Genomic DNA, 24,626 nt, shown 5'->3' with positions numbered 1-24,626 from the left:
GCGACCCCATGAACAATGTTTCTCCAGGCCTCCCTCCAGGTCCTCCAGGCCTCCCTCCAGGTCCTCTATCATCCTCTGGAGTCCATTTAAGCTCACGCCGACTGCTTCAGTGACTCCATCCAGCCACCTCGTTCTCTGCCGTCCCCTTCTTCTTTTGCCCTCAATCTTTCCCAGCATTAGGCTCTTCTCCAGGGAGTCCTTCCTTCTCATTAGGTGGCCAAAGTATTTGAGTTTCATCTTCAGGATCTGGCCTTCTCAAGAGCAGTCAGGGTTGATCTCCTCTAGGATTGACCGGTTTGATCACCTTGCAGTCCAAGGGATTCGCAGGAGTCTTCTCCAGCACCAGAGTTTGAAAGTTTTAATTCTTTGGGGCTCAGCCTTCCTTATGGTCCAATTTTCACAGCCATACATTGCAACTGGGAAAACTATAGCCTTGATTATACTTGATTATTTTGTTGGCAGGGTGATGTCTCTGCTTTTTAGTATGCTGCTTAGCTTTGCCATAGCTTTCCTCCCTAGGAGCAAGTGTCTTTTAATTTCTTGACTGTAGTCCCCATCTACAGTGATCTTGGAGCCCAGGAAAATAAAATCTATCACCACCTCCATTTCTTCCCCATCTCTTTGCCATGAATTGAGAGGGCCATGAATTTAGTTTTCTTCTCTCCATCTTATTAGCCCATAAAGCATAATCAATTCATGCCATAGCTAGTATTAGAAGAACAAGCTATTTGAGATGTTCCATTTACTTCTAATTGCTAGAAAACTGATAGAGGAACTTGGATAGAAAAGCACAGAATGGATTGTGGTTGACGTAACTCATATTTTCTAGTTCCCATTATTATACAAAATCAATGGTTCTTGCTGAAAATAGCATCTCCATGTTTCTTCCAGATTTTATTCCATCCCTAGTGAGAATAGTATAGCAACTCTTTCTAAATTATATCTCGTGCCAAGATCTCTTTTTCATGCATTCCACCTCCTGAGCCCAAGCTAATATATTCAAGTGAAGGATTCCAAGTGTTAACATTCTTTTCAATCTTACCCAAAACAATTTGGACACTTCCCATTGTAACCATTTTAGGCCAACTAGTTAATTTGCATCTCTGTTCAGCTTTAATTTTAACAGACTTGCAACAAAGCGTTGAAGAGAAGCTCCTTGCAAGTCTCTCTGGCAACTTTTCCTATTGTTGGCTCAAGACAGGATGAGATTTGCAGATTTATTAGGGTGGCCTTCACTGCCAATTTCACTAGAGGAAAGTCTAGGAGTCTAAGATAAGCATCAACAGTAGCAGACACACAGATCAGTTCTCTGATTACAAATCTTTCATCATGAGGAAGGAATCTTCAACTTTGCAAATCATTTTGCAAGGCACAAAGGCTGCTGGCAGAGCTAGTCTCCCTTCAGTTCATGAAAATCAAAATTAAGATCTCCAGCATTATGGGAGAAGCAGAAGCAGATCTATGATGACTTGCCATAGCCAACTCGCCACAGCCAACTCATCATGCCCAGCTTACCATGGGACAATTCGCCATGGCCAACTTGCCATGGGGCAACTCACTGTGAGACAAGAATTACACTAATATCGAAGAAATGGTAGACTAGAATCGTTGAAGAAAGAATACCAAAGGAGAGATAAAATGAAATGTGAACGACAACAATTAAAATAATCTTTTAACCATTTTAAAAAATTAAATTGAATTGTTGCATTGTCCCACAGTGAGTTGGCCATGGCGAGTTGACCCTGATGAGTTGGCCATGGCAAGTTGGCTCCTGCAAGTTGTCCCATTCCAGAAGAAGACATGGGCACATGATTAAGTCAGGCCAATTGGTTTCTGCAACCCAACAAGACAGACAGAGACTTCAGAGGAGAATTAGAACTGCAGAAAAAACAATTACTACCAACCTGCCTTCCACTGAGGACCTGTATAGTGCCCGAGTCAAAAAGAGGGCTGTGAAAATATCTATAGACCCCTCGCATCCTGGACATAAACTGTTTCAACTCCTGCCCTCAAAACGACGTTATCGAGCACTGCACACCAGAACAACTAGACACAAGGACAGTTTTTTCCCGAATGCCATCCCTCTGCTAAACAAATAATTCCCTCAACACTGTCAAACTAGTTACTAAGTCTGCATTACTATTACTATTAATCTTCTCATTGTTCCCATCACCCATCTCCTCCCACTTATGACTGTAACCTTGTTGCTGGTATCCTTAAGATTTATATTGACTGTTTCCTAATATGATTTGATTGCTTATTTGTCCCCTATGACTATCATTAAGTGTTGTACCTTATGATTCTTGATGAGTGTATCTTTTCTTTTATGTACACCGAGAGCGTATGCACCAAGACAAATTCCTTGTGTGTCCAATCACATTTGGCCAATAAAGAATTCTATTCTATTCTAAAAAAAAAAAATTAATTCATTCATTGTACGTATGAATATTTTGACAATGTGATCCACTTTTCCTGTCCTCAAATCTGACAAAGAAAAAAAGATCTTGGCTGTGCCTACTTCGACTTCTTGTCCTGAATGCTCTTTTTGTATTTATGAAACGTCCAATTTTTTCACCCAATCTCACCAGGTATGCTTATCCTTTTCCAAAAACACTCTTAACTCTTCCTGTTTAACTCTTCCTGTTCTGATCTTCCTCACAAGGCAGAATCTACTGAAAGTCTTTGCCCTCCGTCAAATTATCAGCAATTTGATCCAGCCTTGCACGAAATGTTAGACTGTGTCACCCATTACGCAAAGAAAGGGTGCAAAGATGAGACAAGAGGCTGAAGTTATGGTGGTAGAACATTGACGGCAAACAGAACATCCATTCTGCAATTATTACAGGTTTATGGACCTGGAAAAGCTTTTCTCTACCCTAATGCTAAACAAGAGCAGGTCCCAAATTATTTTTATGAGTTCCACAGGGGCAATTAAAATTCCTATAGATGCATCGCATTCTTGGCCCAACTATCTCCTTACCTCTCCCCACCCCACCCCCCAGGAACAGTATTTCTACCTAACCTTAACAACTGCATGGGTTTGCAAAAGTACAAGTGGTGGAATTTACACACCACGCTATAAGCCAAAATTAAATAAATCTTAGCTTTGCGAGATATGTCAACCCAGCATTCTGGTCACTAGTTGATATCAGCTAATAAATCTAGGCCAGTGAAAATTCCATCTCTCCTAACGTGTTCTGACCTTCCAATACATCGGTGGATTTTTTTTTTTCTCTCTCTCTCTTTTTTTTTTTTGGCGCCAAGTCAGCAAAGGAATTAATCATACACAAGGCTTAAGTGTCAGCATTACAGATGACCCCAGGAATGGTTTAACACCCCCTGCCATTAAAATTCTTTATTTCCCCCATGAACTTTTCTTAGCCAATATAAAATATTTATTCCAGATATACACTATGGCTGCCCTCTTGGAAAGATCATTCTCCTTCACTATCGCGGCCCACTGGGGTAAAAATAACTTAGCCGTGTTATCAAGCTGAGTTTAAGCAAGACCACACGATAGCTATTAAACGTGCCAATCAAAGTTCCTGGTTTTGCACAATCGGCATTTTGCACATACTTCCCCTCTGTCGAAAACAGTGCGTCGGGTTAAACATTAGCCATCATTCTGAAATCTGCATGCCCCCCCCTCCACCCCTAACTGAACTCGGAAAAATGGAAGACCTCCAGATTGCCTGGACTTATCTCTAGCCTTTCTGTTATCTTGACTCGTTTCCTCATTTCATAGTTCTACCTAGAAACAAACCCCCAACAACGGGGCAGCCCTGCCCCAAATCAATTCCCATTACAGGTACCGTGTTTCCCCGAAAATAAGACCCTGTCTTATATTTTTTTGAACCTGGAAATAAGCGCTTGGCCTTATTTTCAGGGAGGTCTTATTATTTTGGGGTGCATGGAGCAAGACGGGGCACCTCTTGCCGTCTTACCTGATTTCCAGCTCTGCGTTTAAATATTTTCGGGGGAGGAGGCTTATTTTAGTGCATGCGCTCAAAAGCCTGATTGGGCTTATTATCATGGGATGTCTTATTTTCGGGGAAATAGGGTAGTCCTCAACGGATGACCACAAGGGAGCCCCACATTTACGTTGCTAAATGAGACATTTGTTAAGGGAGCTTTGCTCCGTTTCAAAAACCCTTTCTTGCCACAGTTGTTTGTTCAACGAATCACTGCAGTTGTTAAGTTAATAACAACGTTGTGAAGTGAATCTGACTTCCCCATTGGCTTTGCTTATTAGAAGGTCACATAAGAGGATCACACGACCCTGGGGTATTGCAATTTTATCCTGGGAAGTTGCCATAGACCCGTGATGGTGAACCTATGGCACATGTGCCACAGGTGGCACGCCAAACCCTCTCTGCGGGCACGCCAGCCATCACCCCAGCCCAGCTCCACTGTGCATGCGTACGCGCCTCCCCCAGGCCAGCTGGTCTTCGGGTCTCTGCAGTGCATGCGTAGAGGGCATGCAGGGGATGCATGCACACATGCACAGGGGACGGGGCACATGCACGGAGGGTATGCAGGTTGGTGCAGGAGGGTTTCCAGGCCCAAAATGAGGAGCACGGGGGCTCTAGCATGGCACCCCTGCACCCCGTTTTGGCTTCCAGGTTGGTGCAGGAGGCTTTCCAGGCCCACAACGGGGCACAGGAGAGGGCTCGTGTGGCTCCCCCATACCCCGATTTGGCTTCCAGGTTGGCACACCTTTAAAACCTTTAAATTTTGCCTATCCTGTAATCAGCAGTGGGTTTCACATTTTGTTGCTACCGGTTCGCTGCACGCATGCACGCCCGTTTCCCGCCTGTGCCTGCCTTCCATGCACGCACTTTGCTCAAACTTGTGACTTCCACGCATGCGCCCAGCCTCAAAAACGTGCCTAAATAGGACGGCATAGAGCCAGGGCGGGTGGGCCAGCCCACCTGCAATTTCCGCTACCAATTCGCCCGAACCGACTGAATACCACTTCTGCCTGTAACGCTAGCCATAAATATAACACAGTAATTGTCATGCAAGAGTTCCCTGAAACCTTAAAATTATTTGCAGGGTTTCTTCCATGGTAAAAAAAAAAAAAAAAAAGGTTGAGAAAGACTAGTCCACCTTAACCCACAGCATCTGTCCAGAATTTCAGCCAGAAACTTCATCCTCACCCACTACCTGACCTTTTCTTTTATTGCAAAAAGTCACCCTCCAGCCTTCTGCTCATAAAGCAGCTGAGTTACCATCTCCTCCTCCACAGCCGCTTCTAATCTTTGCTCGTCACCTTAGCGCTTGCTTTGCCATTTATATATCAGCCTAAGACTAAACAAGACTTGGAAATCTTCTTGCTTGGCCAAGGCATCATCCCTTGTAAAAGGAACCAGACCTGAAGGGAGGTGGAAGGAGAGGAAAAAAAAAAAAAACACGAGCCAGAACGCGAGGGCATCGTGTTGAATTCCCTGCATCTCCTTTCCAAAACAGTCTAGCCGCCATCTGCCGAGCAAGGTCAACGGCTGCTCCAAAGGGCTCATAATTGAAAATGCATTCAAGGCAAATGAAATGCATTCAATTTTCACACACCAGAAGCGGAGACCAGCTAGTTCTCAGAAGGAACAGAGATGCAATCGAGGCAACCGGGGGACAAAAATGCAAGGAAATGTGATGTGTATGATGTGTAGGAGAGAGAGAGAGAAAGTATCTGTTCCCAACCCTCTTAAGGGCAAACTTAAGGCCTGCAAGGCCAGATCCGGCTCGTGGGGTGCTTAGATGTGGCCCTCAGGGCCACCCTGGAAACAGTGAAGGACTGGCCCGTGGTACCTCTGCCACCAAAGATGGAGCTCCGTTTTCGTTGGGTTGCAGGAGGCCATCACAGCCGAAAATAGAGCTCAGAAGCCCGTTTTTGCTGGCAAAGCGCTCGGGCCACCACAGGTGCCCCCGAAATGATGTCGAGCTGGCCAGGCCCACCCAGCTCCCTGAGGTCAAACCAGGGTGGATAAAAATCAATGATTTTTTTTAAAAAAATCAAAAAAATCGGATTTTTTTTTATTTAAATCGGATTTTTTTGATTTAAATCGGATTTTTTTTTATTTTTATCGAATTTATTTTAATAAAAAACTTTGGGGGTAAAAATCTATCGTAAGATAGTTTTCTATTTAAGATACATAAATAATTTAGTTTATTCAGCATGAAATGGAGCTTAGTTACGTAGCATGAGGCGGTATATTCTGCAACCCTGGGACTATCGGTGAGTCAACAGTGGGTCAAAGGAGTAGCAGAGATGACAGTGGCTCTTTAAAAATTATGAGTTAAATCGAGTTGATTTAAATCAAGCCTTTTTACTAGTGATTTAAATCAACTCGATTTAAATTGTTAATTTAATCTACTCGATTTAAATCAAATCCACCCTGGGTCAAACACAACCCTGATGTGGCCCTCAATGAAATCGAGTTTGACACCCCTGCTCTAGGTGATGATCAATGGTGATAATCCCCTAAGAAAACAGTCTAAGTCAGTGTTTCTCAACCTTGGCAACTTTAAGACCAGAGGTGGGTTTCAGCAGGTTCTGACCAGTTCTGGAGAACCGGTAGCAGAAATTTTGAGTAGTTCAGAGAACCGGTAGTAAAAATTCTGACTGGCCCCGCCCCCATCTATTCTCTGCCTCCTGAGTCCCAACTGATCGGGAGGAAATGGGGATTTTACAGTATCCTTCCCCTGGAGTGGGGTGGGAATGGAGATTTTATAGTATCCTTTCCATGCCACGCCCACCAAGCCACACCCACAGAACCGGTAGTAAAAAAATTTTGAAACCCCCCACTGTTTAAGACATGTAAATTTCAACTTCCAGAATTCCCCTATGCTGGCTGGAGAGTTCTGGGAGTTGACATCCACGTGTTTTAAACTTGCCAAGGTTAAGACTTGGTTAAGTCTTGTCTTAAGACAAGGTTGACTCAGCCTTCCATCCTTTCTAAGGTAGGTAAATTGAGGACCCAGTTTGTGGGGGCAATAAGCTGACTTTGTATAAAATATACAAAAGTATGAAGGCTATTGCTTAACGCACTGTAAGCCGCCCTGAGTCGCCGGAGAAGGGCGGCATATAAATCAAATTAAAAAAAAAAAAAAGAAACATTGCTCTAATAAGTGATATTCAAGTAATCAATGGAACAGCTTGCCTTCCAGAATTGTTGATCCTCCATTGCTGGAGGTTTTCAAAAAAAAAGACAGGACATTTGTCCAGGATGATATAAGGAGCTCTGGTGGTGCAGTGGTTAGAATGCAGTACTGCCAGATAACTCTGCCCACAGCCTGGAGTTCGATCCTGATGGGCTCAATGTTGACTCAGCCTTCCATCCTTACCAGGTCAGTAAAAATGAGGATCTGGATGGTTGGAGGCATATACTGACTGTAAACCACACAGAGAGTGCTATAAAGCACTGTGGAGCAGTATAGAAGTCTACATGCTATTGCTATTCTTATAAGGTCTCCTGCCTTGGGTAGGCGTAGGGGGTTGGACTAGAAGACCTCCAAGATCCCTTCCAGCCTTACAATTCAATTCTGCCCTGTGAAATGTGGAATCCCTGATGGCATAAAGTCCCAAACTATTGTAGGGATAGTTGAGAATTCTTCCAGCAAGAAAAAATCCTGCTGGTGCGTGTAGGTATGTTTTATTCTTGCATCTCTAATGCTTTATATAACTTCAAAATTAAATAGCAGTTGCAGGTTTAGGCTACAAGGATGCGGTGGGTGGGAAGCGCAATTTCACCCAGGCATCCATGCCAACCACGGCTGCCCTTTACCAGAGGGAGAGAACGAAATAGGAACTCCATTATGAATGCAGACAGCTCACGTAAACCAGCCAGGACAACCTCTGCCAGGGAAGCCTCGGAGAATGCCAACAGTAACTCGAATTGGTTTCCAAAATAAACTTACTGGAAGGGGAAACAACTCCGCACATCAGAGAGATGGCAGCAAAAGTGAAAAAACAGGGGGGAGCTTTTCCTCCTTCGTCTTTTGTCAATGTCATTCTTAAAAGGTTGCTTTAAACAGGCCAGCTTTCTCAGAAGCTTAACCAAACAGTGGGAAATTTAGAATAGCAACAGGTAGCCAAAAAATCACACTGAATCACCAGGGAAGGGTCTTGCAGCTTTATGCTTCCCATCTTATGGAACCTGCTGAATTTGATTGCATAAAAGATGACTTCTTGCTGCAGCTCTGCCATCCCAGAGAATGGGGCATCACTTGAGGCCGAAGCTCGGAAGATCTTCAAGATTTTTCAAGGGAAGCTTGTTCAACGTCTAGCAATGCAATCAATGCATTTGCAATCTGTTCCAGCAGGTCTCTAGAAAGAGACTCTAGAAAGGTCTCACTCTAGAAAGAGTGCAGAGAAGAGCAACCAAGATGATTAGGGGATTGCAGGCTAAAAAAAATATGAAGAACGGTTGTAGGAATTGGGCATGTCCTCCACTCCTCTGCTCGCAACAAAATACCTTATGCCACCAGGCTTGAAATTCTGGGCTTAGAAAACTTAGAACTACACCGCCTTCGGTATGACCTAAGCATAGCTCATAAAATTATCTGCTACAATGTCCTACCTGTCAATAACTACTTCAGCTTCAACCACAACAACCCACGAGCACACAATAAAGAGCCTTGGTAGTACAGGGGTCTAAGGCACCCTGTTATTAAGCTGGTTATTAAGACCAGATGCCTGCAATTACTGCAGGTTCGAATCTCGCTAAGGCTCAAGGTTGACTCAGCCTTCCATCCTTTCTAAGGTAGGTAAATTGAGGACCTAGTTGTGGGGGCAATAAGCTGACCTTGTATAAATATACAAAAGGATGAAGGCTATCGCTTAGCGCATTGTAAGCCGCCCTGAGTCTCCGGAGAAGGGCGGCATATAAATCAAATTAAAAAAAACAAAACAAAACAAAAAAAACTTAAAGTAAATCGCTCCAAACTCGATTGCAGAAAATACGACTTCAGCAACAGAATGGTCAATGCCTGGAATGCACTACCTGACTCGGTTGTTACATCCTCAAACCCTCACAGCTTCAACCTTAGACTGTCTACTGTTGACCTCACCCCATTCCTAAGAGGTCTGTAAGGGGCGTGCATAAGAGCACCAGCGTGCCTACCGTCCCTGTCCTAATGTTTCCTCTTTTTGTATCTATTTTATGTATCCAATCCATGTTTATACTTATTACCTAATACGTTCTTGACAAATAAATAAATAAAATAAATGTCTAGTTCAATGAAAAGAAGGACTAGGGGTGACATGATAGCAGTGTTCCAATATTTGTGGGGCTGCCACAAAGAAGAAGGAATCAACGTATTCTCCAAAGCACCCGAAGGCAGGACAAGAAGCAATGAATGGAAACTAATCAAGGAGAGGAGCAACCTAGAAATAAGGAGACATTTCCTAACAGTGAGAACAATTAACTAGTGGAACAGTGAAATGACTTGCCTCCAAGAAGTGGTGGATGCTCCAACATTGGAGGTTTTTAAGAAGAGATTGGACAACCGTTTTTCTGAAATGGTATAGAGTTTCCTGCTTGAGTAGAAGGTTGGACTAGAAGACCTCCAAGGTCCCTTCCAACTCTTGTTATTCTCTTAAATATTATTTAAATGTTATTGTATTTTCTTGGGATATTATTCTTCCGTTCACAAGGTGAGCCCCAAGAGTCCGGGGAAATGCAAATCACCAAACAACAACATTAACTAAAAGCCGTGTCCACATGTCACATTAAGCAGAAGCCATTTTGGAACGGGACGGCCATTCCAAGAATTTCATAAGTGCACGCGAAGCTTAAGACATCAAGGTTGCCTCTTCAAAGGATGTGCCCTGTTTTCTAGAAGGGAAAGAAAAACAGACTTGGTAATGGAATTTCCAAGATGAAAGTGAACTCAAGTTTTCATGGACCTCCATGATTGGCTAAGTCCCTTTATGCCTCCTCCAAGCTAAAATTTGGAGAAAGTATAAAAACCAGCTTGTGTTTAAAAGAACCAAATAAACTGGATGCTCCTTACAGGGCATGGAATGACACAACGTGGACAGCTACAAATGTTTGCTCTATTTGAAAGGAAATGCCAGATTTTTAGGTTTAGACCTCTTTAGATGCCAGGCGACTTTTGAAAGGCATTCATTGCCCATTCGTAATGTTTGTTGATGGGGAAGACGGTAATAAGAAAACGAGAGATCCCAGAAAAAAAGTCACTATTTGCTCTTCCTTAGACATAGCCAAGGAAAGTTTCTCAGATGGAAAAAAAGGTCTCAGCATTCCCATCACCGTAACAAAAAGGGAATAGAAGCAAAATCAAAGAAAAACAAAGACGTAGCTCTGATTGTTCATCGTTGTGAATTCAGCGCAAGGAAGACCTAACTGCTATTCCCTTTATCTGCACAATGTTTGACTTCACACATCCGATCAACCCATGCAAGCCGCAATTGCCTTATTCACACAGCATGCTAAGCCAAATCTTTAACCACCATGTCACGATAGAGTGTGATAAATGAACCATAACTGGGTGAAACCAGTCTTAATAGCAATAACTATTTACTAAATCTGCACTACTATTAATCTTCCCATCACCCATCTCCTTCCACTTATGACTGTATGACTGTAACTTTGTTGCTTGTATCCTTACGTTTTATATTGATATTGTTTTCTGATTGCTTATTTGTACCCTATGACTATCATTAAGCGTTGTACCTTATGATTCTTGATGAACATATCTTTTCTTTTATGTACACTGAGAGCATATGCACCAAGACAAATTCCTTGTGTATCCAATCACACTTGGCCAATAATTTTTTTTATTCTATTCTATTCTAACTGTGAGAGGGATCTTGGAGTCTTAGTGGACAGCCAATTAAACATGAGCTAACAGTGTGCGATGGCAGCCCAAAAAGCCAATGCAATCCTAAATTGCATTAACAGAGGGATACAATCCAGATTAATAGAAGGATACAATCCAAGTCCCTTGGACTGCAAGGCGATCAAACCGGTCAGTCCTAGAGGAGATCAACCCTGACTGCTCTTTAGAAGGCCAGATCCTGAAGAGGAAACTCAAATACTTTGGCCACCTAATGAGAAGGAAGAAGAACCTAATGCTGGGAAAGATTGAGGGCAAAAGAAGAAGGGGACGGCAGAGAACGAAGTGGCTGGATGGAGTCACTGAAGCAGTTGGCGTGAGCTTAAATGGTCTCTGGGGGATGGTAGAGGACAGGAAGGCCTGGAGGAACATTGTCCATGGGGTCACGATGGGTCGGACACGATTTTGCAACTAACAACAACAACAATCAAGATCAAGTGAGGTACTAATACCACTCTATAAAGCCTTAGTAAGACCACGCCTAGAATACTGCATCCAGTGCGTGGTTTCCTGCCTGAGCAGGGGATTGAAGACCTCCAAAATACTTTTCAACTCTGTTATTCTGTTAATGTCTTTTAAAATTAAAAAAAGAGAGAGAGAAGGGACCTGCCTTAACCCCAAACAGCAGCATCTAGCAGCAGCATTTCTAAAGATCCCCAAAAGGTAAAGGTAATTTAAAGTATCTTACTAAAGGAAAAGTAAAAATATTTTTAAAAACCAAAGGTTTTTCACTAAAATTGGTAGGCCAATTTTTTTTAAAAAAAAATTTGATTTATATGCCGCCCTTCTCCGGAGACTCAGGGCGGCTTACAGTGCGTTAAGCAATAGCCTTCATACTTTTGTATATTTATACAAAGTCAGCTTATTGCCCCCACAAACTGGGTCCTCATTTAACCTACCTTAGAAAGGATGGAAGGCTGAGTCAACCTTGAGCCTTGGAGAGATTCGAACCAGCAGTAAATTGCAGGCAGCTGTGTTAATAACAGGGTGCTTTAAACCACTGTAGTACCAAGGCAATTGACAAAAATATTTTATATGTTTATTTTTTTTTAATCTCCCACCTAGAGGTATGGCTCAGAGGTGGGTTTCAGCAGGTTCTGACCAGTTCTTGAGAACCAGTAGTGGAAATTCTGACTGGTCTCTCCCCCATCTATTCTCTGCCTCCCAAGTTCCAGCTATCAGGAGGAAATGGGCATTTTGCAGTAACCTTCCCCTGGAGTGGGGAGGGTATGGAGATTTTACAGTATCCTTCCCCTAGAGTGGGGTGGGAATGGAGATTTTATAGTATCCTTCCCCTGTCATGCCCACGAAGCCATGCCACGCCCACCAAGCCACACCCACAGAACCGGTACTAAAAAAATTTGAATCCCATCACTAGTATGGCTTACTTTAAAAGAAGAAAACAAAATCTTGATCTCTGCGTATTTGGCTGTTGCTTAACAAGCGGCTCAAAAAAAGCAAGACATCGAACACAGAAAATAAGCAGAAAAAAAGAAGAAAGTTAATCGACATGACAACTGCGCAAGTTTTCCATCTCCCCCAAATCAAAGTAATTTTAAAACCTTGCATCGAGCTGGAATTAAATGATACAGAACATCTTGCCCATCAGCGGAATATGAATAAAAAAGCTCCTTCTCACAACTTGGCACACAAAAAAATAAAAATAAAAATGCAGGCCTAAACAAATTAGGCCAAATTTGCATCTATTTGCTTGTTTCAACTCATGAATGCAGGGTTCCAGGAAAGACAATTTGCAATCTAACCTTTCTTTTCTTCCCAGAAATCTCATTTTATTGCAGGATTGGTATACGTGAGCCAGAAAAAGATCATAAATAAGCAATGCTAGGCAGCCACAGGAGCTCCACAGTCTAGCACTGCTACCCCCCAAATCTTTTTTTTTTTTTTTAAATCTTATCAGATCTGGCCAGATCCTTTACCACTTCACAATAGTCCCCGCTAGCAGATCCAAGGAGAAGGCAGCTAGGAAGCATATAGTACAACAGGAGTTATATACAGATTACAAACTAATCCATGGTTTGCTTAGCTTTGGATTATTAAATTGTCATACAGGCACTCAATTTACAACAGTTCATTCATGAGACCCTTATACCATTCCAGACAAATGGTTATCCAACATCTTCTTAAAAACCTCCAGTGTTGGGAGCATCCACAACTTCTGAAAGCAAGCCCTTCCACTGATTGATTGTTCTAACTGTCAGGAAATTTCTCCTTAGTTCTAGATTGCTTTTCTCCTTGATTAGTTTCCACCCATTGCTTCTTGTCCTGCCCTCAGGTGCTTTGGAGAATAGCTTGACTCCCTCTTCTTTGGGGCAGCCCCTGAGATATTGGAACACTGCTATGATGTCAACCCTAGTCCTTCTTTTCACTAGACTAGAAAAAAAGGCAAGAGATCTGGCTTGTTCTCTCTTGGACACACAGAATATAGAATAACAGCGTTGGAAGGGACCTTGGAGGTCTTCTAGTCCAACCCCCTGCTTAGGCAGGACACCCTACTCCACTTCAGACAAATGGTTATCCAATCTCTTCTTAAAAACTTCCAGTGTTGGAGCATTCACAACCTCTGGAGCAGGGGTGGGCTTCAAAAATTTTAGCAAGGGGTCCTATGCCCGGTTGCTGGGTGGGCGTGGCCATGGTGAACGTGGCCTAAGTCAGCCTCCTACACCACGGTGGAGGGGGGGCTTTTTTGCCCTCCCTGGGCTCTGGAGGCTTTCCTCGAGTCTCTGGGAGGGCGAAAACGGCCTCCCCAGGCTCCTGAGGCCCTCTGGAGGCCGGAAACAGGCCCATTTCCGGCCTTCCTGAACTTCCAGTAGGCCCGTTTTTCACCCTCCCTGAGCCTCCGTGCGCGCCCTCCACTTACCTGCATCCAAAACAGGCCACGTGGGGACTCCTGGGAGGGGAGGGGCAGGGTGGGCAGGGTGGGGCCAGCCAGGAGTGGGATTTGGGGGTTCTCTGAACTGCACAGAATCTTAGCTAGAGGTTCTGCCGAACCCCTGCGAACCCCCAGTAGCCTCACCCCTGCTCTGGAGGCAAGTTGTTCCACTGATTAATTGTTCTAACTGTCAGGAAACAATCCCTTTCTCTCACACCTATACACATACACACAGTCCCATGTGAGGGTGTACAGAACAGCCTTTGCAATCAGACTCAGGGAAGCAGGCAACATTAGACCCCAAATTAATTTCTTGAAAAAGATGCCTAATAGCCTCGGGATAAAATTAGACTGCTGGATGACCTTAACATTTCTTTACAGCTACATTTTTATGTTTGGGGACTATAATAATTTTTAGGGCAGGCTGAGCCCAATAATTTACTGACATGTAAATTATTTAAGGAAGTGAAGGATATTAAGCAGATGCTAGCTAGCCGAACGTGAAACTCAAATTCATATTTTAAATTCCCTTAATTCAGTTAGGAATTCTCACATCTAATGAGAAAATCCTGGGGAACGTTAATCATCGATCTGTGGATTCGAAACGTAACAATTGCCAACATCCTGGTTTTTGCTTGCACGATACTCCCCAACTAATATTTCTAGTGCTAACTAGCAGAGCCGTGAAGAAAAGAGATCATCAGATGGGAGATGGGGGGGGGAGGAATGAAGGACATGACCCTGATTCTGAAGACAACCTTTAGATGCATGCAAGATTCGAACAAAGGTGAGCGGTAATATGCAATTTAAGATTCTTAAAAATTAAAAGCAAGTCTTCAGAATTCATGACAGTAGCACATAAGGTACTAAGTAAAACTTGCTAAAGTCTCATACACAGAACATCCAGGGGTGGGGCTGTTGGGGGTTTGCAAGGGTTCGGGAGAACCTCTAGCTAAGATTCTGTGCAATTCGGACAGCCCCCAAATCCCACTCCTGGCTGGCCCCGCCCACCCAACCCCGCTCCTCCCAGGAGCCCCCACGCGGCCCGTTGGGAAAAATACACTTTCCCAAAAGGCTTCCACAATTTGGGCCACTACTGTGTCATAAATCCTCCTTTCAGGAAAGCAAGCATCAAACACGTTCAGTCAATCATGATCACTCTAACCTCTCATTCAAGTTTATCAACCTTGACAATGGAGAATTCTGGGAGTCGAAGTCCACACATTTTAAAACTGCCAAGATTGAGAAACTCCTCCCTAGGTGGATGGGACTTCTTCTCCATCCTTCCTTGCGATTTGCTGAACTAGCGGAAGTGGATCAGAACTGGTCCATTTAGCTGGAGAGTTTCAAGCTGCTTCTCCTGAAGTAGGGTAATTAATGGCAATGCAAAACCTCTTGAAGCATCTTCAAAGATACAGTGGGGTTATGCCATTTCTCACCAGGCTCAAGGTTGACTCATCCTTCCATCCTTCTGAAGTGGGTAAAACGAGGACTCAAATTGTTGGGGGGGGGGCAATTTGCTGATTGTTTAAACCGTTTAGAGTGGGCTGTAAAGCACTGTAAAGCGGTATATAAGTCTAAGTGCTATTGCTATTTTAGCCTCACAACTATCATACAAAGTTTTTAAAGTTGAGAAAAAGATGACCAAGTTTTTCTACATTATTGCTCTTCCCCACCCCGCCATAGAGTAATTCTTTTGAGGTCTCTTTTTGCTATTTGCCCAAAATAAAGTACCCACAAGAGAGTGTGAAAGTCATTCTGTTGGACAATAATTAAATCAATTCGATTGTTGATTAGTCTGGTCTTTTAAAATGGATTCCTAAAAGGGGTTCCTGAATATTAGACTGTCGAGCCAGGATTGAATCTCTTTCTTCAACTCTTATCTATTGATAAGATAACTTTATTGACATTTTTTTTTACCACGAGCACACCGGCCCCACATTAAAAATAAAATTCTGTTGCCTGCTCTCAAGAGAAAGTGTATATCTTCCCAAACACACATCTAGGTAAAGTTTCCCCTTGCACATATGTGCTAGTTGTTCCTGACTCTAGGGAGCGGTGCTCATCTCCGTTTCAAAGCCGAAGAGCCAGCGCTGTCCAAAGACGTCTCCGTGGTCATGTGACCAGCATGACTAAATGCCAAAGGCGCACAGAATGCTGTTTCCCTCCCACCAAAGGTGGTCCCTATTTTTCTACTTGCGTTTTTTATGTGCTTTCGAACTGCTAGGTTGGCAGAAGCTGGGAAAAGGAACGGGAACTCACCCCGTTACGCGGCACTAGGGATTCGAACCGCTGAACTGCTGACCTTTCAATTGACAAACTCAGCATCTTAGCCACTGAGCCACCGCATCCCCTATACACACGTATACACGTGCTATAAACATTTTCAGTTCTATTGACATCCATTGGAAAGGCTGATTTACTAGAAGTTCCTTCAACACAGATATTTATACAGTCTTGCTATCTACCTTCTTGTGGATAACTAAATCAAGGATTAGTCACGATCTATTCTTCTCTTGCTATTTGGTTAATTATATCTTGAAAACTGTTTTAGGAACATTAAAGAGCTATTGAATATTTAACACTCTTTGTTATTAGGAGCCCAAGGCAACATTCGTAGGGCGAGATGAAGCCGTCTTCCTGGAGCCAAGCAGGTCTGGGCAAACCACGGCTCTAGATCTCCAGGGTAGAACCAGGAATGAACTCGCAATTATCTTCAACTCCCTAGAGGTTTCAAACTTGCAACAACAACAACATTGTGCTTTTCTGTCCTAAATGATAAGTATCTCCCCCATTTGAAATTTTGATGACCTACAAGCAAACAAGGGCATCTTGTTTCCAAGTGCTCCTAGCAGGTTCTAAAAGGTTGAGCATGGTTTGAAAATGGTAGAATATAGAATAACAGAGTTGGAAGGGACCTTGGAGGTCTTCTAGTCCAACCCCCTGCTTAGGCACGAAACTCTACACCACTTCAGACAAATGGTTATCCAATCTCCTCTTAAAAACTTCCAGTGTTGGAGCATTCACAACTTCTGGAGGCAAGTTGTTCCACTGTTTAATTGTTCTAACAGTCAAGAAATTTCTCCTTAGTTCTAAGTTCTCTTCTTCTCTCTTTGATCAGTTTCCATCCATTGCTTCTTGTCCTGCCCTCAGGTGCTTTGGAGAATAGCTTGACTCCCTCTTCTCTGGGGCAACCCCTGAGATATTGGAAGACTGCTATCATGTCTCCCCTAGTCCTTCTCTTCATTAAACTAGACATACCCAGTTCTTGCAACTGTTCTTCATATGTTTTAGCCTCCAGTCCCCTTAATCATCTTTGTTGCTCTTCTCTGCACTCTTTCTAGAGTCTCCACATCTTTTTTACATCGTGGCGACCAAAACTGAATGCAGGATTCCAAGTGTGGCCTTACCAAGTCATTATAAAGGGGTATTAACACTTCACGTGATCTTGATTCTATCCCTCTGTTTATGCAGCCTAGAACTGGGTTGGCTTTTTTGACAGCTGTGCACACTGCTGGCTCCTATTTAAATGGTTCCACTAGGATTCCAAAGATCCCTCTCACAGTTACTACTACTGGTGCTAGGGCTTCAGTTTTCTCTTTCCTACTAAGGAGTCGATTCTTAAAGCAACCGCATCTTCTTTTTATTTTCTCAAAGGAGGACTCAAAGTAGCCACATCCCAGGGAAAAAAAAAAGTCCATCGCTTTATGGAAGACAAGAGAGATGCTGTGCTTGCAATGAGATCTGAAGCTTTTCTCCCTAATAATTTTTTGAAACATGCGTAACCAATTTTCATAGTCACGTCACTCATACAAAAATAAAAACTCTGAAGGTCTTCTAGTCCATTTCCCTACACAAAAATGGTGTTGAATTTTCTGAACATTCAGGATAGGACCTTGATAAAACTGGAGGCCACAGACTGAAAAAGCCCTACGGAGTATTGCAAAATAGAAGAGACCAATATTCAGTGTGGCTAGAGAAGCTGTAACCAGGAGGCCTTATTTCTGCAGAATTGCAAACCAACCAACCAGAGTTTAACCTAGAGAGCTACATGGAAGCAGCCCCAAAACTGTATTCTTATATCCTACGGTATATTCAATGTGATGTAGATTCTGAATACAATTTTTTTTAAATTTTGCTTTTGATCCATAGCTTTCCCAAAGTGACCCCATTTTGAAATTACGATCTGCCTTTCAATGTAGGAAAAACAGTGGTGGGTTTCAATTTTTTTTACTACCGGTTCTGTGGGCGTGGCTTGGTGGGCGTGGCAGGGGAAGGATACTGTAAAATCTCCATTCCCAACCCACTCCAGGGAAAGGTTACTGCAAAATCCCCATTTCCTCCCGATCAGCTGGGACTCGGGAGGCAGAGAATAGATGGGGGCAGAGCCAGTCAGAATTTTTACTACCGTTTCTCCGAACTACTCAAAATTTCTGCTACCGGTTCTCCAGAACTGGTCAGAACCTGCTGAAACCCACCTCTGAGCAAAAAGTACATAATCTAAAAGATAACTGTGCTTCAATCTACATCTTGGTCTGGGATGTCAGAATTAAGTTGGCTTGCTGAAAAATATTGACCAAAGGAAATGCTTCCCAGGATACTGTTGAGTTAGGTGCTCGATTAGAAATTGGAGACCTAGGTAGACACTCTTCAATTCACCAGATGACTTTGGGACAACGCCGTCTTCCAATCGAGTCTATTTCAAACAACTGTTTTCACGCAAATGATTTTGGAGAAGAGAATACAATGGATACTGCCTTGAGTTACTGGGAGAAACTTGGCTACAAACCTAACAAATAAAACCAATCTGCAAAGCATCCAGTAAGCACCCAGCCAACCGAGATTTAGTCTTAAGATTTGAGATGCAGTTAAAACCTTTTCTAGCTAACTCTGGAGTTCTAGGAGCCTTGGATGGATAAGGAAAACTCACTGAGCAGATTCTTGTTATCCTATCCTAAATTCCTAAAACACACATGGGAATTTGTAGTATTCCAGAAGAGGATGGCAGCTTCTCTAGGACTGGCAGTGTGTTAACAGAATGAACTATCTATATTCATAAGTATTTCAGATGTGGCTTTAAACATCAACAAATATGTACTGATTTCGGTACAGGCAGATTGATCACGTATTCGACACTCTAAAAATCTTCTTTCTTTCTTTTTTTCTTTTTGGTCTGAGCGAATGATCCAGTTCTGTTGTCAAGCTAAGAGCATTCCTGCATTTTTCTTCCGCTTCTGAGTTTTGTTCAGCAAGCACGCATCTGTTCAGCTTACTTAGTATTTTCCCCCCCTCCTGTAATAAATCTGGTTTCTTTTAAAATACTTCCCCTATTTTTTTGTCTGTTAATATCATTATGTATAGTTTGAGGAGTCAATTCTCTATTTTTGGCACTTTCTTATCTTTTATCACAAGGGTTTCTGGAAAGACGCCACCTTAATTCTTGCAGCTACCTTCAACCTAGTGTATATTTGTACTTATCATTTCTGTCCATTTGATTAAAAATGCCTAGTTTATTGAAAACAGATTTCCTTTGCCCCATTTTTTGCTTATTTTATCAAACCAGATAAAATTCCATTTCCATCAGGTTCCTAGATGTTTCTTTTCTCTTTCCTTAATTTATCCATCTTCCATAGGACATGTCTTTATTTTATTAAGTGAACAATAAAGGCCCAGGACGCTGTCACTCATATTTTCCCAACCTCGTGTCCTCCAGGAATAGACTGCACTCCAAAACACATGGAGAACATCAGGCAGGAGAAGACTGAACTAAATGCATCCCAGAAATGGCAATAACAACAGCGAGTAAGGCCTTGATTGTTTCCATCACTCCTTCTAGGAGCAAATTTGAGAGGGAGGTGCCAAGGAAGTGAAGCCAAAATTAGAAAACAGAAGGCGTTCTCGGGAGGTTTGTTCTAAAAGACAGATTGCCCCCAGAAGCGTAGAGAGGCCAACACATTCAGTTGTCGACAATGGGTTGGAAAACCAAATTGAAAACTGCAGTAGGGCAAAAAGTAGGACATCCATTGCTCCTGATTCTGAGAAGCAATGGATGGAAGATCATTAAAGAGAGATCCAACCTAGATCTACAGATAAATGTCCTGACAGAACAATTCACCAATGGAACGTCTTGCCCTCAGAAGTTGAGGGTGCTCCATCACTGGAGGTTTTCAAAAAAGGGATTGGATAGCCATTTGTCTGAAATGGTTATAGGTGTCAACTCGCAAAGCATCCCTGGCCTGCTCTCAAGTTGCCATAGGCCAGGGGGATGGGAAACCGACAAACAGCACGGCAGCCAAATACAAAAGCACATTCCAGACATATCTCTCTCAAGGCTGTCTCCCAGGGTTACCCACAGTGGCCGGAGGGGAGTGATTGGCTTGAGATTCATGATTTAGTTAGGGCATCCGTCGGAACCCTGACAATAGGGTTTCCTGCTTGAGCAGGGGGTTGGACTAGAAGATCTCCAAGGTCCCTTCCAACTCCTATTCTATTCCTATTTCCTATTCCATTTCCTATTCCATTTCCTATTCCATTTCCTATTCCATTTCCTATTCCATTCCATTTCCTATTCTATTCTATTCCATTCCATTCTCAAGATCTTCAGGACAGATCCCGAGAAGCAAAGTAAAAATGCTGCTACCAGACCTTCAGTTTGCAGACTCAAACAGGACCTACATTCTAAACAGCAGAACGTATCAACGTACAGGTTGATCATCAATCCCAACAACGACCTTAGGAAAGGATCTGTGCTAGAAGCTGCTGATGACTTTCTGAATGTAACAGAAGCTGTGTTTTTAGTCTGAAAGTCTTAAAGAGCTTAAGGGCTGATTATCAAGGTGAGATGGGCAGTAAACAAATCTAATAAATAATCTAAGTGAGCACCTATTTAGTTCCAGATACATCAGTCTGGGAGCCAGGACTATAGCAAGACCAGATGCCCTCTCTGACCCATAATACTCTTCACTAGCAAGACAAGGTCCTCTTTCTGGCCCACAATTCTCTTCACTAGCAAGACAAGTTGTCCTTTTTGACCCATAATGCTCCTTTGGACCCATAATTCTCTTTGCTAGGATGCTCAAGCTTTCAAGGACCTATTTGTGATGCTCCAGGGCACAGAATTTTTTTCTGTGCTACTCCCAACCCTGAGAATGCGTTTGGCTTTCGTTCTTTCAAAGAGACCTTCCCTTTCAGCCAGGCCCTTAAGAATCTGACTAATAATGATTAAGCTTTTGTTGAAATCTTGTATTCTAGTCATGTCATATTTTACTTTTACAGCTAACTGCCTTGAGTGCCAGACAGATAGAAGGGCAGGGTATAAATTGAAACAATAAAGTTAATTAAATGAAGAGGGGTGAGTGGGGGTAGAGAGAATTAAAGCATGGCACTTGGAGACAAGATCAGCGTGGAAGTAAAAACTCTACTCGGCTCTTGCCAGAAGGGATCCAAATCAGATGGTCACCACATTATAAAAAAGAGGTTAAGACTCTGGAAAACGTGCAGAGGAGAGCAACCAGGATGATTAGGGGACTGGAGACTAAAACATATGAAGAACGGAAATGGGAATGGCTAGTCTAGTGAAGAGAAGGACCAGGGTAGACAGGATAGCGGTGTTCCAATATTTGAGGGGCTGCCACAGAGAGGAAGAAGGGGGTCAAGCTATTTTCTAAAGGACCTATAGGCCAGACAAGTGATAATGGATGGAAACTGATCAAGGAGAGATTCAACCTGGAAATAAGGAGAAATTTTCTGACAGTGAGAACCAACCAATCAACCAATGGAACAGAAATTGCCTTTGGAAGTTGTGGGAGCTTCATCACTGGAGGCGTTCAAGAAGAGATTGGACTGCCATTTGTCAGAAATGGTGTAGGGTCTCCTGCTTGGGCAAGGGGTTGGACTAGATGACCTACAAGGTCCCTTCTAACTCTTTAATCTGTTAATTTTTCTTGAAGGAGGCACAAATCCAAAGAGGTGGTAGACCCTCAATTCTAAATAGTGCCCTACTTGCCCAGTTTCCCAATTGGAGGAGTCTCCAACTGAATCCAAGCTTTATTTTATTTTATTTTATGTTTTCCATGATGGAGCTGTCTCTGTCCTTTCACCTGATTTTGTTTATAATTTGGTGTTCTGTGATAGGTGCTATGCTTACTTACTGTTAACTTGTTTATTTTGCTTCATTTGTGTGGCCAACCATTTCAACAAGTGACTCTGGGCAGGGAACCATCTTACGTTAAAAACAATTCCAATCACAAAGAAAAAAATGGAATAGAATAACAGAGTTGGAAGGGACCTTGGAGGTCTTCTAGTCCAACCCCCTGCTTGACTCCTTTCATTCACCTAAATCTCAGCTATTCCCCTCTATTAGCATTAGAGGGAGTCCACAACTTACAACAGCTTGTTTAGTGACCATTCAAAGTTACGCCACTGAAAAAAAGGGACTTATGACTGTTGCAGCATCTCATCATGGTCATGTGATCAGAATTTCAACGCTTGGCAACTGACTCATATTTATGACCGTTGCAGTGTCCCAGGATCACTTGATCCCCTTTTGTGATCTTTTGACAAGCAAAGCCAATAGGGAAGCCAAATTCACTTAACAACCCTGTTACTAACTTAACAACTTCAGTGATTCTCTTAACAAATGCGGCCAGAAACATCATAAAATGAGACAAATCTCACTTAGCAAATGTCTTGCTTAGCAACAGGAATGTTGGACTCCATTGTGATCGTAAGTCTGAGGACTACCCATATTCTCTTTGAGTGTACCCATTTCATTTTAATTCATTCCCATTCTTTTTAGAATGAGTTTTTAGACATTTACTCTTAGGAAGCTTATTGCTAAAAGAGCCTCAATGGCGAAAAAGAAAAGAAGAGCTGGAGCTAATTCTGGCCACCCCCCAATCCCAGGGAAACTGCTAAACCATGAAGATGGAAGAGTTAATACCAACCGTGGATCTAATCTCAATAAATGGGAATGATTTATTTGCTCTCCCTAACTAATTTGACCTTTAAATTTAATAGGAAACTAAGATGAAGATCTACAGAGCAATCCTAAAATGAGCCCTCCCTACTTTTTTGAAAGCGATTATCAGATAACCTCCTCAACAGCACAGTCACAGAAGACCCAGACAAGAATGTAATAGTCTCTCTCTCTCTCTCTCTTTCTCTCTGTGTATCTCTCTTTCCTTCTCTCTGTCTTTCTCTCTCTCTGTGTGTGTCTATGTATCATCTCTCTGTCTCTGTCTCTCTGTCTCTCTGTGTGTGTGTGTGTCTCCTCTCTGTCTTTCTCTGTGTCTGTGTGTGTCTCTCTCTTTCTCTCTCACTCTGTCTCTCTCTCTCTGTATCTCTCTCCTTCTCTCTCTCTGTCTCTGTCTCTGTGTGTGAGTGTCTCCTTCTCTCTGTCTCTCTCTCTGTGTGTCTCTCTCCTTCTCTGTTTCTCTGTGTGTGTGTGTGTCTGTCTGTCTCTCTCTCTATGTGTGTGTGTCTCCTTCTCTCTGTCTCTCTCTCTCCGTCTCTCTCTCTGTTTCTCTCTCTTCTCTCTCTCTGTATGTGTGTCTCCTTCTCTCTGTCTCTCTCTCTCTCTCTCTCTCTTGTTCTGTCTGTCTGTCTGTCTGTCTGTCTGTCTGTCTGTCTCTCTCTCTCTCTCTCTCTCTCTCTCTCACACACACACACACACACACACACACACACACACACACAGAGTCTCTCTCGCTCCCTCTCTCGGTGTCTCTGTCTCTCTCTCTCTCTCTGTCTCTCCCTTTTTTCTCTCTGTCTCTCTTAACTTGATCTGCTGGCAAGATACGATCTTACGTGTGTGCTGAAAGCATTTTACTGGCTGCTAATTGCACAGAGGTGAAATACAAATGTTGCTGATGACCTTTAAAGTTCTGTACAGTCTACGTCCAGTTCCCCGAAAAGAATGCCTCTTTCTATCTAATCCCCAGCCCCAACTGTTCAGATCCGAGAGAGAGAGAGAGAGAGAGAGAGAGAGAGAGAGAGAGAGAGAGAGAGAGAGAGAGAGAGAGGGAGAGAGAGAATGAGATTTACTGACAACTGCCAGAAGTTCATCTCATAGAGCTCAGGATCAAACCTTCTTTGTTGTTGTCCGAGTTCTCTGGAATGTACTCTGCACCACATGAAAAGGATTTCCCAGGTGGCTTTTAGAAAACCTTTAAAACAGATCCTTTTCCATTGAGAGAATACACGCAGCTCAAGGTTGAACACAAGTGAGCGGCAAGAAGGGCTTTGAGGTGGTTTCATTGTCTTGAGGATCGAGTCACAAAAAATGGATGAAGGAAAACCAAATGCATGGAGAAGAAAGGGAAGACTGAGAAAGTTGCGGTTGGATGGAATTAATGACAAGATCACAAAGCACAAAGACATGAGAATGTTACAGAAGAAAAGACAATCAATGAATGAAGAAGTATATGGTGGCGGTATATGATGAAAAGCAAGGATAAACAAAGAAGCATACTGTTTGGAGAAGGGCGGTATAGAAATGGAAACAAAATACTGAAGAGTGTATAATGTAATTTTAGCTACGTTTCCTTTTCTTTTTCCTTACCTAATGCTGTTCATTTCTTTGGCTTACTATGTCCCCGTTTCTATGCTTGACATAACACTGCTTACTCTGAATAGGAACAGTATGCTGGGTATGTATGTCTGCAACGGACCAAAATTAACCACAAATTGTGAATGAACTTACTTATTTTAGGGCAGTGCCCTATATACACCATTGGCGCCTCTCCCTCCGGAGCTGTTTTGTCCTCCCCAAGATCCAATCTTTGCCAACAAAGACAGAAGGAGTTACTTCCTGATGGCAGCTTTCATCTGTGGAGAAAGTTCCATTGCTATAATTAGATGGGCAGCAATGCCCTAAATG

General features: G+C 42.8%; 1 long non-coding RNA gene across 1 annotated transcript in view; it reads right to left on the bottom strand.

Annotated features, from left to right (window-relative positions):
- The window catches only part of LOC139324085 (uncharacterized), a 66,968-nt gene that overhangs the window by 17,484 nt on the left and 24,858 nt on the right, over window positions 1-24,626 (bottom strand). The window contains exon 5 of the long non-coding RNA XR_011601044.1: window positions 24,450-24,574. This is a non-coding gene — a long non-coding RNA (uncharacterized lncRNA). The remainder of the gene's footprint in view (window positions 1-24,449; window positions 24,575-24,626) is intronic.

The sequence above is a fragment of the Pituophis catenifer genome, unplaced genomic scaffold (genome assembly GCF_029215685.1).
Source record: "Pituophis catenifer annectens isolate HBS135680 unplaced genomic scaffold, rPitCat1.0.hap2 SCAF_14, whole genome shotgun sequence".
In the NCBI taxonomy this organism is placed as follows: domain Eukaryota; kingdom Metazoa; phylum Chordata; class Lepidosauria; order Squamata; family Colubridae; genus Pituophis; species Pituophis catenifer.
Note: the sequence above shows the minus strand (reverse complement) of the source record. Positions and strands in the feature narration are given on the sequence as shown.